The sequence below is a fragment of the Hyposmocoma kahamanoa genome, unplaced genomic scaffold (genome assembly GCF_003589595.1).
Source record: "Hyposmocoma kahamanoa isolate Upper Pololo Valley unplaced genomic scaffold, ASM358959v1 86, whole genome shotgun sequence".
Taxonomy (NCBI): Eukaryota; Metazoa; Arthropoda; class Insecta; order Lepidoptera; family Cosmopterigidae; genus Hyposmocoma; species Hyposmocoma kahamanoa.
Window position 1 is genome coordinate 9,643,699 of NW_020654289.1, and position 4,440 is coordinate 9,648,138.

Below are 4,440 nucleotides of genomic sequence, written 5' to 3' on the forward strand. Positions count from 1 at the left end.
CACACACACACACACACACACACACACACACACACACACACACACACTCACACACACTCACGCGCGCGCACACATACGGCTTACTACAAAAATGAGATGTTATCCTCAACGTCTACGGAACACCTGAGAATATTTACACATAGGTACTATTTTAAAATCTGATGTATAGGTACCACGAGACGTAATTTATAATTCCGTCCCAGAACTGAAATGAAAACAATGTTAAAACTTTTCCTCCTTGATAAGTTAAATTGAAACTCGCGAAATGTTCCCGAATTTCTATAAATTGGGAAACATTGAGCAACGATTTTTTTTCTATAATAATTAATACCTACGTAACCATTTTACAGACTGTACGGAGTTGTTTTACTGTTTGAATTCCAATCACCTGGACCCATGATTTATTTCCAGCAGAGGGGGCCATTTGTAACAGCAAAACGAACGATGCTTGTTTTGTATTCATCAGGCGTTTTTGATTCGATGAAAGCTATTGAATTGATGTTTTTAATTAACTTTAAAACGGGCTGTAAATCTCGAGCTACAGTTCGGAATATTGATATTCTCGAAATCGATACGTTGTGCCAATATTATAAAGCTAACAAAGTACATATCGGTTTTCGCCATGCTGTTGAGTTTAAAAAAGGAACTTATTTATTTCGTGTTAAAAGTTAATATTAGGACCAATTTCAGGTGTTAGTCTTTATCCTCTATCATCAAATAAATCATCCTTACCTCACGTAAACACACTTATCGCTGACAAACAATAATATCAGAATATCAGGGTTCCGCCAGCTGTCGCGGGACGGTTTCATGCATTATGCAAGCAGCTGATTGTGCCAGACTTCTTTGCGAAAACATCCTGTGTTGTGCATTATATTATTCGAGCGACATATTCCGAATTTTGCTATCTTTTGTCTGTCTTGGAATATAACCTTGACGGATTTTTATGCAGTAAGTAAAACAGAAGAAACGCTAGTTCTACACAGTAAAAACAGATTACTTAGAAAAAGACAAAATTCTTTTTATGAAGACAAATTTATTAAATCCAACAAAACGATCCTCTCCCTATAGACGCTAGCGAATATAATACTTTATAATGGTAAAAAAACGTCTCAAAATTGTATTTTAGTTACAAGACAGAAATATTTAATCCAAGAGCAAATTAATTTACTTCAAGTCACAAAGCCACTCTAGATTCAACAAAATATTTATTTGTTAGTAGAAATGTCCGATTTTGATTTGAAAAAAAAAAAGAATGATAAAATGAGAGGTACTTAATTATTTGACTGAAGATTTATGTTTTCGAATATCAAAAAGGGTAAATTTACAGGGTTATGGACACAACAGTATGTCTTACTAGTGTGAAAGCACACAGTTCAGTGCCAAACCTTTAAGTAACAGAAATAGGACGGAATCATCTCAACTTAAATGTTTGAGGACCATTCAGTGTCGTATAAATGCTACAGCGGCACAAAGCACTAACAATTCCAAATATATGACATGACTTTATACTATTGAAGTTAACAAAACGATAGCGCGTTTCAGAGTACAACTAATGCCATCTAGCAGTGGCGTGATGGAACTAATTGCTTGTTAACGTTATGCTTGTTACAAGTGTAGTTTGATTTCATGCTATAACCGAATTTCTTAAATTATGACTATAAATAACACCCTATCAAACTAGAGGTACTACGTATTGTTTCTTTGGATAAATGACTGTTTATGATTTATATGATTACAAGCACAAGTAAAAGTAATCGTTACCGCGTGCGCCTTCGGCGACATGTCACGACAACATTGACTATGAAAACGCAACGAAATGTTGCTTTAAGAATGTACTCTAGAATTTAGAATATTAATCTGAATGGAATACTACTAATTTTTTTGTTTAAGAACATATTTTCTTAAAATACACCCAAGAAATTTTGAATTAATTTAAGATTTTTTAAATTTGATGTAAGAGGTAAAAATTTATTTATATAAGTACCAGGGCGTTCAATGTATTCTCGGTATCGGGGTGATTAACTAATGATAAGAGTAAATTAATTACCTCATTAGTTAAAGACACTCTTTAAGGGTATAAATATAAAATTTCATGTAATTGTCATCATTAGTATTCAAGTTATCAATACGAGAAGACAACTACAATGACAGACGCCACAATGTTGATGAAAATCGAGCACCGCGCAGTGATTAAATTCCTTACAAAACAAGGAAAGACTCAAAAAGTTATTCATGAAGAAATGGTGGCTGTTTATTAAGATTCTGCTCCTTCATTGTCTACTATTCAGAAGTGGTCTAGTGAATTTAAACGGGGTAGAGAGAGTATTGAAGACGACTCCCGTGCTGGAGGGCCGGTAAGTGCCACTTCTGAAGAAAACGTCAAAATTGTCGAGAAACTTGTATTGGAAGATGCCCGTATCAGAGTGAAAACATTAGCAGAAAAGACTAAGCTATCCGTGGGTACCATTGAACATCTCATCAATGAACATCTGAATCTTTCAAAAGTCAGTGCAAGATGGGTGCCGCGAATGCTCACGCCGCTTCAGAAACAAGTTGGAGTTGAGTGCAGTAAGGGGTTTTTGGAGGTCTGTAGCGAAAATCCGAGTGGAATTTTTGAACGCATTGTTACCGGTGATAAAACGTGGATTCATCACTATGATCCTGAGAGTAAGCAAGAGTCCATGCAGTGGCATAAAAAAGGAACAGACCCACGAAGAAGTTTAAAGTCTGCCCATCCGCCGGAAAACTCATGGCCACAGTATTTTGGGATTTTAAGGGAATTTTACTGATCGAATACACAAAAATGGGTCAAAGTATTACTACCGCAGCTTACGCAAACAGCCTACGCAATTTGAAGGACGCTATAAAGGAAAAAAGACCTGGAAAATTTACCGCTGATGTCTTGCTTCTTCACGACAACGCGCCGGTTCACACAGGGCGCGTTGCCAAGGCTGCTGTGAGGGATTGTGGATTTGAAGAAATCACTCATCCACCCTACAGCCCTGACCTGGCCCCCAGTGATTACTTTTTGTTCCCAAACCTAAAGAAAGATCTTCGGGGTAAGCATTTTTCCGACGATGAAGAGTTGAAGGAGGCAATTAATGAACATTTCTCAGGCAAAAAGGAAAAATATTTTTTCGAGGGCATCGAAAAGTTATTTGCCCGATCAAATAACTGTATTGAGGCTATGGGAGACTATATTGAAAAATAAATTTTATTTAGAATTTTTTGCCTATTATTTCATACCTATACCGAGAATACATTGAACGCCCCTCGTAATGTCCAATTAATTGATTAGAAATGAAATAAAATCTTGAAGTGAACGTATTTGTCTCAAAGTTAGAATAAAGTTAAGAGTAAAATTGTATTAGAAAAAGATAAGCAATATTTTTGTAATGACAATATTTTATTACTTTTAATAAATATTTTTTCAGAATTAGCAAATATTTTGAGAAATTGCTCTTTCTTATTAGTAGAAATCTTAATTAAGTGTAATCTCTCTTAAGATTTACTCTTACAGTCCTTATTTTAAGCTCATCTGTAGAACAACTGATTATTTTTAGTAAAATTGTTTTATACACATCCAGTAAAGCCTATTAATACTCTAAAAACTAGTGTTCTTAAGTTTATTCTAGATTTCTTTAATTTATAGACATTCTGTAGTGTTTGTACTTATTGACAAACACGTTATAACGCGTCTTCAGTAGATTTTATTGAAAAAAATACTACACTTAGGGTTTTTACTCTATTGGACGTTGTAAGAGTTCATGCAAATTGGATAAAGTAACGAATATTAAAAGATCTGGTGGAGGTGGTAAACCTTGGATATCAAGTCACATCATTCGATACAATCAGCGTTGCCAATGACAATTGTTCAAAATCCCCAAAAATCACTATATAAGAATAATAAAACGTACACACTCAACATAGCCCCGCACTAGGGAAACCCTGTGTCGCGGGTGCCATGGCACACACGTAGACAACCACAAATTACATACAAACTCACGAGAGAAATAAATGTAGGCCATACAAATATTTCTCCCGACCCGGGAATTGAACATGGGACCTCTGCATGGCAGTCCGGCATGGTAACCGTCTGGCCATGGAGGCAGTTATATTAATTATAATATTAATTAGATTCAACGTTAATCTGTAATCAGTCTGAACAAAAAAATCATTTTTCGATACATTGTTATACAATAATACGAGGGATGTGCGATGTTGAATAACACGTCAATATAACCATCAAAGTGTTTCTAACAGTAACGATCAAACTAGCGATGCATCAGCAATTGATAGATTAAGCAAAACGATAAAATGTTAGAATTCCCACATTTTCCTCAAATAGCGCCAATCCCCACAAAATCCCCTATCTAGTTGAAACTCCCCACAATTTGGGGAATTCCCTACAAATTGGCAACGCTGGATACAATAGTC